This window comes from Cavia porcellus, unplaced genomic scaffold, assembly GCF_034190915.1.
Source record: "Cavia porcellus strain 051 isolate PalLab524CR breed Dunkin Hartley unplaced genomic scaffold, mCavPor4.1 scaffold_38, whole genome shotgun sequence".
In the NCBI taxonomy this organism is placed as follows: domain Eukaryota; kingdom Metazoa; phylum Chordata; class Mammalia; order Rodentia; family Caviidae; genus Cavia; species Cavia porcellus.
In genome coordinates this window covers 2718508-2732371 of record NW_026947521.1, presented here as the reverse complement: position 1 = coordinate 2732371, position 13864 = coordinate 2718508, and positions in this window count along the sequence as shown.

The following is a 13864-nucleotide window of genomic DNA, read 5'->3' as shown; positions in this document are numbered from 1 at the left end:
AAGCTGTTATTTTTCCAGATTTCGTAACATTAACATTATACAGAAGTGAGTAAAACAGTAAGAAAAGCTGTTATTTTTTCCAGATTTTGTGATGCTTTGTCACAAATTCTCATTCTATATAAATACTCACTTTTGCACTTACATTTGTATTCTCCATTGTATGTTAAGAAAATTGGCTCCAAGTCCCCCACACTTGGACTAACCTGGGCGTGGCCCAGAGTCAGAGCATCTGCATCAGGTCTTGGCTTCCTGGTCCACTGCTTGCATCTGTCCTGGCCTGGCAGCAGTGGAAGGAATGCATTTTGCTCTGAAGTTCATTAGTGCCTTTGCATAATGAGAAGGCAGGGGCCCCAGCAACCTCTGCTGATAATTTGACTGCATGCAAGGTGTGTCTGCAACAGAGACAGATACAGCGGTTAAATTAAATCCTGCAGTCCCACAGATTCCAATACTCCCCTCCTGCACTTCTGACCTTTGGTCTAGTGGTCTATATCTCTATCTTTATCTTCATTATTTGGGATCTTCAATGATAATAAATATATTTTTTCTTCTATATTTTCAGATTTTATGTTCCAGAAACATTGTCTCTAAAATTAAAGAAAAAGAGAATCCAATAACTAAATCAAGAAAATAATCTCATTTATAATATCACCAGAAAAGGGATGTGTTTAACCAGAGAAGTGAAGGGTCTGTACACTGAAATCTATAACAGACTGATGAAAGAAATTGAAGACATAAATAGAAATATATCCCTTATGAAAATTAATCTTGTTAAAATATCTGTACTATCTAAAGTATCCTATAAATCAATGCAATCCCAACAAAATTCTAAAGGCATTTTTCAAATAAATGGAAACAGCAATCTTAAATTCATGTGAAATCATAAAAAAAAAATGGATGGCCAAAGAGATCTTGAGCTAAAATTAGTGGTATCACATTCTCTGACTTCAAAACCTACTAAAAAGCTATAATAATGTAAACCAACATGGTACTGGCACAAAATCAGACTCTACATGTCAATGGAACAGAATCAGGAGCCCCCAAATGAAATTACACAGTTATGGTCAGCTGATTTTTGACAAGGGTCAAGAATACAAAATGAGAGAAAGATAACCTCTTCGGTAGATGATGTTGGGAAATCTGAATATCTACATGCAGAAAAGTAAAATTAAATCTTCAACACCCCATTTACAAAAATCAAGTCAAAATAGGTAAAGATTTAAGAAATGTAGGGCCTAAGATTTTTAAATTCCTAGAAGAAAACATAGGAATAAGCCTCCATGACTTTGTTCAGGACAATGATTTTTTTGGAATATGAGCCCAAATCAATAATAGGCAAATGAGATGACATCAGATTTAAAAAAGCTTCTGTGCACCAAAGAAACCATCAAAAAAGTAGAGACAAACTACAGAAAGGCCAAAATATTTGCAAACCATTTAATAAGGGGTTGATGTCTAAAACCTATAAGAAACTGAGCTCAGTAAGGAGAAAACAAAATAACCCAGTTTAAAACTGGACAAAGCACCTGAAAAGACATTTATCAAAGTAAGACATAAGTGACCAACAGGTACAGTAGAGGGAAACACACTCACCATCACCACTGATCAGGGTAATGGAAACCCATGACATGTAAAGATGACTTCTATGAGATGCAAGCTAAGCTCACAGGATGGGCTACAAGATGTTAGGATGTTACTGTTAGGATGGCTACTAGAAAATAGACAAGAAAAGCAAATATTGACAGGAATGTGGAGAAAAGAAAGCCCTTGGGTATTGCTTATGGGAATATAAATTAGCACAATCATTATGGAAAACAGTATGGAGGTTCTTCAAAAATTAAAAAACAGAACTACCATATGGCCTAGCAGTTTCACTTCTGGATACACAGACAGAAGAAATGAAATCAGCCTGCTGAAGACAGAGTGCACTTCGGTGTTGACTGTGACATTGCTCACAATAGTTAAGATATGGTATCAATTTAAGTGTTCACCGGTGGGTGAAGTGATACACACAGAAGATAAACACAGTGGGATTTTGTTCACCATTTAGAAAGAAGGGAAGCCAGCCATGTGTTACAGCCTGAGTGCAGTAAGCCAGGCCTAGAGTCACATACTGCATGATCTCAATGATGGATGGAATCTTAAAAAGCAGAATTTGTAAAAGCAGAGAGGGTATTGTTGGGAGAAATTCTGGTTAGGGGGAGTGAGTTCAGGCGATCTGTTGTTTGACACAGTAATCATAGTCAGTAATTTACTGTAGACTTCAAAATTGCTAAGAGAGCAGATTTTAAATGTTTTTACCAACAAAAATAGCTATTTGAAGTAACGAGTATGTTAATTAGCTTGATTTAACTTCACAATGTATTCATATATCAAAACATCATGCTGTACAGGATAAATATATACAACTTTTGTTTGTCAATTAAAAATAAGGAAAAATTATAAAAAGAAAACGAGCACTTACCAAGACATTCTGTCTATTCTAACTGGTGTAAATATTTTGGTGTAGCTCGTTCCTCTTTCCTGATGCATTGGGATCTGAAAACGTATATTTTAAAACTGAATTATAACAATACTGTTTATATAGAAGGTGATCCAAATATGCAGTAAATATTTAAATTAAAAGACCTACTGCGGTTAATTCTTTTCAGAATATTCCCCTTTGCTTTGAATATATTTATCCCATCTTCTAGCCACTTCCTGGAGCAGTTCTGGAAGTTCTCTTTCATCAGTGTCTTTATAATACTGCAAATGCTGCTGCTGCCTGTCGTCCACAGGGAAGGTAGGGGAGACTTCCGGGAAAACATGGTGGAAGGATAGCAGCAGCTTCGGAGGCTCTCTGAGAAACCACACTTAAAATCCAGGAATGGTGCTGGACGAGAAGTCCTAAGCAAGGGGAGATACACCCTGCTGACCCAAGAACAGACTAAACTAAGAGAAGCCAACTGGAAACGCAATCCCGATGATATAACAGGAACAGATAAGGTCTCAGTGCAGAAGCTGGAGCCTGCGCCACTGGCAGCTGTGATTTGAATTTCCTGCAGCTGCTGCTGCATCCGGGTTGGCACGGCAAGGAGAGAGGCGTGAAAGCTCTGAGAGTGGGAAGCGGTGAATGAAGTTGAGAGCACGACTGGCCTGGAGCCCTGCATTGACCTGCGGTGAGTGAGCAGATCGGGGACCCTTCCCCAGAAGGCTTCAGCAAAGGACATACTGGGACCGTGCAGATTAGCTGGAATGGAGGCTGCATTGTCCTTAGGTGTATATTCCCCTCTCAAGCGAGATTGGTGGGGAAGGCCTGGCCTGGGTGACGCCGCAGACTAAGACCCAGTAGGCTAGCCCAAACCAGGTCTCAGCACCTGGAGGTGCACCCTAGCAGTGAAGCCTTAGGTAGGTTGACCTGGAGGGGCGGGCCCAGCAGAGGCTTCCCAGGTCTGTGTCTCCCATGTACACTGCAGTGGGCGGGAACACCTAGCTGGCGCAATTCAAACAAACTGTAACCGACAAAGAAAGAAACTGGGCCTCCTATATACGCTTGTATAGCAGGAACAAAAAATATGGGACGAGGGAGCAACAAGAAGGGGTCCTCGGTCCCCAATCCTGAGAAACATGCAATAGCAGACACGGCACCAATAGACATAAAGCGCTATCTCCAGAGCCTCATAGACAAGTTTAGGAATGAAGTTATTAATGACCTAAAGCAAGATATAAGTAGAATAGTTAGAGAAATGCTAAGCACCGCCCAAGAAAAAACAGATGGTGGAATTGAAGAACAGAAAAAAAGGAGAGAATTGTTTGATGGAGAAAATAGAGAAAACATAGAATACATGAAGCAGGTTCAAAGAGATTACCAGGAAACTAAAAACTCTATCAAAAGCTGGCATAACAGCTTGAAAGAAACTAAGGATAGATTATCTGAACTGGAGGGCAGATTTGTAATATGGGAGCATGAAATGAAAAACTTCTTAAAAATAACAAAAAAACCAAACAGCAATAACACAAAGGCTAGAAGATGATAAGAGGATCTATAACTTAAGAATTAAGAACATAACAGAAGAAGTAGGGACACAAACAAATGGACTACAAAAGCTACTCACAGAAATAATCCAAGAGAATTTCCCTAATTTAGCAAAAGGTAAAGATACTCAGATGTATGAGGTATACACGACCCCAGCCACCTACAACCCAAACAGAGCTACACCCAGGCATATAATAATCAAAATTCCAGAAATCCAATATAAGAATATTAAAAGCCGTCAGAGACAACAAACAGATCACTTACAAGGGAACACCCATCAGAATTACAGCAGACTTCTCGGCACAAACCATCAAATCACAAAGAGCATGGGGGGAAATAATTCAAGCTTTGAAAGATAACCTCCAGCCAAGATTGATATATCCTGCACAACTATCCTAGAAATTGATGGAAAAACAAGGTGCTTCCAGGATAAAGAGGAACTAGGGGAATTTGCAACCACTAATTCAACTCTACAGAGACTACTGCAGGATATTCTAAAAAAGGAAAATACCAAGATTCCAGAAATAATGGCAGAGAGGCCACAATGAATGGAGCAGAAAGCGAAATGAAAAAGACAAACTGACAATAAACGACAGAAAAAGATCTCAACAGAAATGAGGCAGAGAAGATCAGATGGTAGGAACAGCTATTTTGGAGAAAACAAAAAATCATAATAGCTAGTGCTGATTTAGTATCATCTTGTTTTGAAGTCCCATCAAGCTTGTATTCTTCTGTCTCCATTGGTCTTAACAGGTGGTATCTTATTGGATTTTATTTTATGTGATAATATAAGCAAAAACTTTTATAGACAAGGAGATTATACAGAAACCATGGTTCATTTTCTGTTAGCTGGTTCTAAATACCCTGTAATGTCATTCTCTTGAATGGTTTTACAGTGTCTTGATATGTTTGGTGCTACAGTATATGAAGTTATATTCAAAGATTTCAAGGAAAGAGTCACTATGGTAACTACTTTTATGTCAGGATATCTTGAGGTGAAACACTATTTTGCTTAAATGTTATGTTTTACCTGTGCTGTTCTGTTGTTATGCCTTCTTTTATCTCAATCCCCCTTTTTTTCTTTTTTTTTATTATTTACTTCTTTATTTTTATCTTTTTAATTAAGGGAAAAATAAAAAAATAGCAGGATACATTATAGTAACCTACTTTGATTTCCTATTAACTTGATTTGAAACCCTGTATTGCTCTCACCATCATGCTTTGACTGATTTTCCCCTATTCTGCTTTGCTAGATAGTACCAAGTTCAAAAGTATAGGCAACAACTGTGAAGACAATAAGATTCATTATGACGCCCATTCTGGTTGACTATTATCTTCTTTTAAAGTCCTGTAAAGTCTCCAATGTTTTGGTTGTATTCTCCACTGTTTTGTTCAATTTTATTGTAACTGATGATATAGGCAATGCTTCTTAAGACAGCAAGAGCAGTATGGTAACCAGTGTTGATCACCTTGTATTTTGTTTTTACATTATCTATTATGTCCATCCTTTTGATTTGACAGACTCTGTTCTGATATATCGCATTTGGTTTTACTCTCTTCAAAAAAAGTAATAAGAACTGTGGAAGTAATAAGACCCAAAATGTATAATTGTCATTGTACAAAAGAAAAGAAAAGCAGGTGCTCTAAAGGTTATAACTGCATATATGTTTGAGTGTATAAGATGGATAATCATATTACTGAGTTTTTTTGGATCATTGAACAAAACTGTTTGCACTCTCACTGTTTGAAAGTCCACTTTATATGCTTTAATTTTGTAACTTGAACAACTATTTCTAAGATAACAATATGTAATCTATTAACTAGTGATTTCTTACTGTTTATTTTTTAAATTTTGTATTACTTGTACCCTTTCTCTGTTTTTTTTCTTTTTCACCTTTTTTTCAGTGAATACAACTTTGACTTTTGATGCATTCAGTATCTCTCCTAAGCAAGCCACATACTTGGAAAGAGACTGATGACATTCAAAAGTTCAGAAATGCTTGCCATGAAAAGAACAATGGGGAGATGAGATGCATCAGCCCAAGTACTCTTACAAAGCTGAGTTGGTCCGTCCAAGCAAGCTGGTATTGGAGATAGTCAGCAACCTATCAGAAATCCACAGACTGTACAGGCTGCCGCTCAGCTCAGAGAAAAGGCTGTATCAGAATCCCCAGCTCTCACCATATATGCCTTCCTGATGCCACAGTTTCCTGTAGATATTTCTAGACAAAGCAGAGATGCTCTTCTACACACTTCAACATATCCTGCAAAGTGGAAGCTAGGTTCCCTTGTGGGATCACTCAGCCGCTCAGTGGAAGAAGAAAATAAAAGCGAGAGGCCTCCATGCTTTCGGTGTAGAATAGGTGGGGCTGCTGCAGCATTCTTTCTGCTATGCTGGCGACTGACAGGGTGGGAACTGTTTCTGCCAAATGTAGAGGAGACATTGCTGTGCTTTTCAGTGTGACATTTTTCCTAATCGTTGCATGGATTTGTTTCCAATAAGGCTATGATTTTCAGAAAGGGGAGTAATCCCAGGACAAAATTAACTCACAGGAGGATGTCCTATACGTGGATACAGTGTTCAAGGTTTTTTCACCAAGTAGTCCTACTGTAAGCCCCAGCCCTTCTGTAGTTTCCAGAGCATATGAGGCTCTCTTTCAGTACTCTGGGTCCAAGATGTTGAGGATATCTTTGCATGTGCACTTTCCCCTGGGGATCAGCAAGGTCCAACTTGATATTTATCCTCTCTGGAATTCTATGTTTCAGACGAGTCTTGGAAACAAAACAAATCATGCACAGCAGGAGGATTTAATAAAACTATTAGAAAAAGTAGAGCTGCTATTTGCAGAAGAGTGGCAGAGTACAGACCTATCAGCACCCCTAGTTTTTAAGAGATCAGAAAAGGGGAAAGTTACCAAAATCCCAACCCAGAAGGGCAGAGGCATGTGTGAGAGACCACCTTGAAGGAAATCAGGCTCAGCAGATCAAATTCAGGGTGAGCAACTTGAAGTGAAAATCTGGAATCCAAAATGCTATGGAATTTGAAATCTTTTCACCATCAATGTGACATCACAAAGGGATAAGTTTAAACTTTATGTGACAGGTCACAGTCATAACAGAGTGCACCAAAAGTTATATAAAATTACCTTCAGGATATATGTGTAATATGTATGTGTAACCTGAGAATGAAACATAAATGATTTATGTGTTCAGATTTGGGTCCTAGCCCTAAAATATCCCATTATGGATATGCAAATATTCTAAAATATCTGAAATCTGAAACGCTTCTTGTCCCAAGCATTTCAGGTAAGAAGTGTTAAAATTTGTGAATATTCCTGTACTGCTGATACCTTTTCTTCTCTTCCTCTGATTTACTGGAGTTCAACAGGAGCCTCACCCAACCATGTGAGAGTTTTATGATGGTGATCAAAGTGTATCAGTCCAAGATCATAGAAAAAAGTCAGGGCTAGAAAAGAGGGTGGGTATGGGGCAGGAAATGGGAAATGTCCAGGAAAATTTACCTCTTTTGACCCGCAGAATCCACTCTTGCCAGTGGATTCTGCTAGGTGAAAGTCCATACTCTCCAAACTTCCAAGACAAAAATCGAATCCATTAGCTGTTGCCGATTTTCTTTGTAGAAGACATTATGAGGGGAGATAGAGCAAGAAACTATGTAATTACTAACATAGCTGATATGAACCTTATGGCCACAGTACGCTCTGAGGTCCAGGCTGATATTTCATCTCTAATGATCCTGTGCTCCCCTTACACTTTACTACCCCCATGCTTTGAATGTGGCTTTAATTTCTGTACTCCTGGGGATACTTAAAGTTATTCCTGCAAGATCAGAAGCATGATATTATTGAGTTTCACTGGTCAAATTCATTGGGCAAGGCAGTACTTAAAAAGCATGCAGTGAATATGTTGTGTTTTATATAAAGTCCTTGCTTCTCTTGGGTACCAGCAGTCCATGCCTTGTCTGGTAACTGAGATCATGCATGTGCTTATCAGCTAGAAGAATGATCCCTTAAATTCCTTTTTGCCCAGTGGTTTATGTGTTGGTTAGCTTTTCATTGTTATGAGAAAATAACTGAGAAAAACAACTTAAAGGAAGAAAGGTTTATTTTGACTCACAGTTCCAGAGTTTAAGTCCATGGTTTTTGACTCCATTGTTGTTGCTGGCTGGCAGTGAGACAGAACATCACAGTGGAAGAGTGTGGTGCCAGGAAGCAGAGGGGGAGTCAAAGAGCCCAAGAGGAAGGGGCTGGGACCAAGACAAAGTCCCCAAGAGCATGGACCTGCCCAACTTCAATTCCTAAGGTTCTATACCCTCTTAATAATGCCATTGTATTATGATTCTAATCATCTTCCAAAAGCCCCATTGCTCAGCAGTGTTTTAGCGGGGACTAAATTTTCAATACATGAAACTCTTGGGGGCATTTCACATCCAAATCCTAGCAGCATAAGAAGACTGAAATAGTCATTGGGTAATTCCAACTTGCAATTTGTTGAAACTACAACTTCAAACCTACTGGTCCCAGTGCTATGGGATGAGAAACAACAGATCTTTAAGGAAGTTGTAAGGCATGAGAGCCAGGGGCTATTCCACTACTGGTTCCCCAGACTCACTACTACTTTCCAGAACTATATCATCCTGGCTATAGGAAAGATGAATCCACATAGTCTCCTGATCAGGTGTGTTCGGAGTTCCATGGGAGAGACCTAGCCTCACAGCCCATTCTGTTCTATTCTTGAGCCAGTTTCTCCTGGCTCAAGACCAATGAATTCCTCAGTAGTAGCCCACATCTGATCCCTGTGTAGTGAAATGTGTCCCCGGGTTGGAGGCAATATTAAAATGAGATAACACAGTCTTGGATGAGAGACTCTAGGAGTCTGTGAATAGTGTTTTTAGCACAAGCAGCTCAGTAGGAATGACATATATAAACCTAAATTGTGTGCCTAATTCTGAAATGATGAAACACTGATTCTACCATCAGAAGGGTCTAATTCTGTCACCATGCCACCTGGCAGCCAGCTGGTCCTTCCAGAAGCTGGTGCCATTCAGCATTGGTCTCCACACTCAGATGGTATGTTGAACACTCAGTATTTTTGGGGCCACCAGATCAGCTGTGTTATGGTTTGTGTCTAGATGACCCCACAAAACTTCATCTGGTCACTGGATTTTTTGAGAGGTGGTTGAATCAAGAGTATGTGATGCTGGAATTTAGTAAGGGTGTGTGGTTACTAATCAGTCCAGGGATCAGTTTGTTATCACTCTAATCTTGGCAGCCTAAATGCAATATAAAAGGGGCAGAAAGATACTGTCCAGGTCCCTTACTGCTTTGGTACAGTCTGCCCACCATGAACTGCTGGCCCGCTACCATGTGCCACCCTGCCTTGGAGCCAGGCAATTACGGATTGAAGCCCCTATAAACTGTGAACTAAATAAACCTTTCCTCCCTTAACTTTGGGCATCAGGTATTTTGTCTCAGCAATGAGAGGAAAGTCAGACAAACTGCGATGAGTGTCACACTTTGTGGATCATATCCGACGTAGCTGCTGTGTACCTGAGCAAACACTGTGCCCCCAAGCAGGTACCAGCTGAGCAGGGAGGAGCTTCCTGGTAGCCACAGAAGAGCTGACCTTGTCTACCTGGCAGAGAGAGCTGCTGTACTTTGGATGCCCCTGGTGGACATTGACACAGACACGATATTTCACATTCTGTGTGCATTCCGAGTGTTTGGGCCTCGTACTTCTCTGCCGTGTTTCCACTTTCCTACTTTGTTTCTCACCAACCCACCTACCTCACTTCCCATGAGACAGAATCTATCTCAGGTTATCTCTCCTTTTGTGAGTTATGAGTTATGAGTTACTTGTTATTGGTATACGGTTAGATTTCAGGGAATTCATGAACTTGGATGGGAAAAATAACCACACCTCCATGTCTGCAGACCTCATGCTGAAAGTTAGCTTTTCTTTCAATTACGAACGTAGCTAACAAACCACAGCAGTGATAGTAGTATCTGTGACTTTGTCATGAATAGAAACCACACAGTATTTAACAACATGTTGCAATTGTCTGTGGAATCTTGAAATATCTTCTATGCATCACTGCTTTGAGAAGACATGAGTCCTTAGACTGTTGTGGAATGCACAGTCTTTTTGCTCTGGAGAACAGGGCTATTAAGGTGGAATGCTTTTGGTCATCTGGAAACCTATGCTCCTTTGCACAATTCCTCTTCTATGACTGTTTGTCAATACATTTGTGAAAGTAGGACATCAGTTCTTGGAGTATGGTACGAGTCTGAAAAACTTGGTAGCTCAAATGAAGACTCAAAACTCTCGGTGAGATACCCTTTCACATTGGGCTTTAGCTGGTAAAAAGACTACAGGCTATCAGAAAGCTGGTCACAAAGCTGTGTATACTAGATGAAGTTGGCCTGGTTTGTGGGCTGGAGCTGAGGACAATCTCTGATAGCGGAACCCTTGTTACATGGCGAGATCTGTCTGAAATAGTCGACTTGCTGAAAACCATCCTGCAGTCTGTCACTGAGAATTAGCTTTCTCGGTGTACGGAGGAGGTAAACAGACCTTTCTCTTCCAGCTCCTTGCCTTTGCTCCCCGAGTGCATGGACATTCCTTTAAAGAATTCTTATTTTGAGAGTTACTTTTGGAAACTACAAAGCCTTTCAAGTATTTTGGAAATGGTAAAAGCCCCCCCAACACACACACACACCCCGCCACACAACTTTGCCTGGAAATAAAAGCTTCAGACTCTGCACAGATGGTGCGTCTGTAATACTTGCTGATGCATCTACTTTGGGTATACAGTGAGCTCCTTGGGTTTCTGTTATTTGCTCCTTTCTGCTCAGGCATGCATTGGCATCGTGGACTCTTGCAACAATCCTGGAAGATGTTGCCCAATGGCCATAAAGCAATCGAATCTGTTTGGAGCAGGACTCTGAATTATAGTACATAAATGAGAAAAACTTTGTCACAAAAGAGCACAAAGCATAAGAAATGTTCCCACCATCCAGAGATCCTCCAGTCAGAAGGCCTGGGAGCTGTTGCTCACAAAGAGAGGGCAGAATCTCACTTATTCCCAAGGATAAGGAAACCCGCTCTGGAAACTTTGTAAAGGAAAGAATTCTATCCATGAGCAGGCTGATAGTGTGGATATTTTTAGCCATAGGAATAAGATAAATCTTTCAATTCAGGGACTTGAAGTTACTATTATAGATGCAACTGAAAAATTACAACTCTCTTGCTTGGCTGCTGATAGGGGAGGAAACACAGAAGCCATGGTCCTTACAAAGATTCAGCCTGCAGGGCAGGTGCTTTTCCAAGATGGAGTTCAGATACAACACTCTGTCAATTTCTTTGAAAAGATGAATCAAAAAAGACCTAGAAACTCTTCACAAGTTTTGCAAATTTTATCTTTATCTTGACAGCACTGCAGTTGAATTTTGGACTCAAGTTTCTCTGTGGTGTAAATGATTTTGGGAATAAGGGCTGAGGCGCAGAGGAACAGGTCCCTCTTAGAATGAAAAAGCCACTGCAGTACAAACCCACTCCAATTAGGGGCTGAGTCAAAACTGCCTTGAAAGATTTGTGGTGTTCCTTGAAAGAGGCCTACTGTGTGTGTATCTCGTTTAGTGGGTTCTGGAAACCTTGATTTCACGTGTAACATCGTATCTTTTGTTAACAGGAACTTTTGCAGTGACTGGAACAAAAAAATCCAAATTAATTGGTTGTCTAGTTTGACATGACTGTTGCCAGTGAATAGTCATCCACAAATTGAGTATTTTTCTTTGAGCCAAATGACATCGACACGGCTTTTAAAAGTTAAAATTTAATCTTGATTTGTAGATAATTCTGTTATTTTGGTATTTAATGTATCTCGCTATGTTACAAATATATAATTATAGTCCAATACAAGCTGAATGGATACATACATGGCCAGATATAAACATGTTTCTATGTGACTGCTTTCCTTTGTAATTTTATTTATTTTATTTTATGGATTTGGAGGTTGGTATCTTCACGGAGGTGCCCCTCGGGGATAGGCTGGCAGAAGGCAGAGGGCAAATATGGTGGTGGGGGGCTTGGACAGTGCTCAGGAAGCTGTCCCTTTGCTTCTTCCCCGTGCTGTGTCACCCACTGCATGGTTCACACTTGTTACAACAACGTATTTGAATGGTTTCAGGGCCATTTCACTCAGCTTCTGAGCACCTGCTAGAATCTGCACATTGTCTTAAGATACGCAAAACCCCTCACTATCCATTAATAAAACTAACAACCCAATAAAAAATGGGCCAGAAATTTAAACAGACACCTGACAAATACATGATCTATGAACACATGAAAAGGTGTTTAACATCATTATTCATTAGGGAAGTGCAAATTAAATCTACAAAGACATATCATTGCACATCTATTAAAACGGCTAAAAGAAAAAAGGAAAACTGATAATATTAAGTGCTGATGAAGATACAGAGCAACTGGGACCCTTTTATGTTGAAGATGCAAAATGTATGGGCATGTGGAAAACCTTGATGGTATCCTGTCACGGTCCACGATAAGCTAGAAATCCCTTTGCTAGGTCTTTAGTCTTGAGAAATGAAAACCAATGTTGGCACAGTTTTCATCTGGATGTTCACAGCATCTTTATTTCTAATTGCTCCAAACTGGAAGCAACCCCTATGTGCATCAACCAGTAAACAATGAACCCTTCATCATCTGTATGATGGGAAACCACCCAGCATAGGAAGGAGCCACTCATGGAGACCATGATAATGCAGATGACGCTCAGTGGCTTTATGTTAAACAAAAGAAGCCCACAAGCCACCAACCCCACATATGCATAAAATTCTGGGAAGGCAAGACTAAAAAGACAGGAGTCAGATCAGAGTCCAGAGTCCAGGAGAAGAATTGAGTGACTTCAAAGAAAGACCAGAGAACTTTATAAGGTGGTAGGAATGTTCCAGAGCTCAACAGGAGAGGAAATTATGTGACTTTATAGTCAAACTTCACAGCACTGAGCATGGAAAGTGAGTGAAACCACTACATGTAAATTACCTTTAAAAACCTCACATTAAAAATAAGGGTAAATAAAATTCCCAAAAGGGTTAGATCTACCACAGGTACCTCAAGTTCCAACCACAACAATCCTACCATCTGTATTATGATTCATTCCTTTCTTTCCCATAATGCCCCAAATAGTGTTCCCTTTCCCCTGCATTCCCACAATTCCTTTTTTTCAAGCCATTGTCTCTTCTTGCCTGGGTGACAGTGATATTCTCAAGCCCCTCTCAGATGCCAACACTGCCCTTTCCACTGCTGCCGAGCAGATATGTGACAGGACCTACCTTCTCACGGTATCTTCCTGCTTGGACTCATCCACTGAGATGAAGACCACTCTCTCTTTATGGTCCAGCCTGATTTGTCCTTCTTCCCATCACCTTCTATAAACACCCTGTGTCCACGGACTGCACGGCTTCACCATCTCAGGAATTTCCTTCCTTCTCTCAGGAGGCCAGCCTGGGCCCCCTTCCAGATTCTATCCAAACTTCCCACTCTGGAGGAGCCCTCCTCCTACCCCACTGGGACAAATTTTTCTGTGTCTTCATAGCAGGCATCCACCCCATGCACGCTTTGAATGCAGAGCCTCTGAGCTTGATCCTGTATGGTGCAGTTTATTGAAGGCAGGTCCCACGGTCTCTTCACTCATATGCATCCTTAATTCTGTTCCATGGTAGAACTGACTGCTTGGTGGGCAAGTAGGGATGTCCAGGAGACAGGATTCCAGGACTCTCCTGGCGTTGTAACCGTGGCAGACTGAGCTTCTCT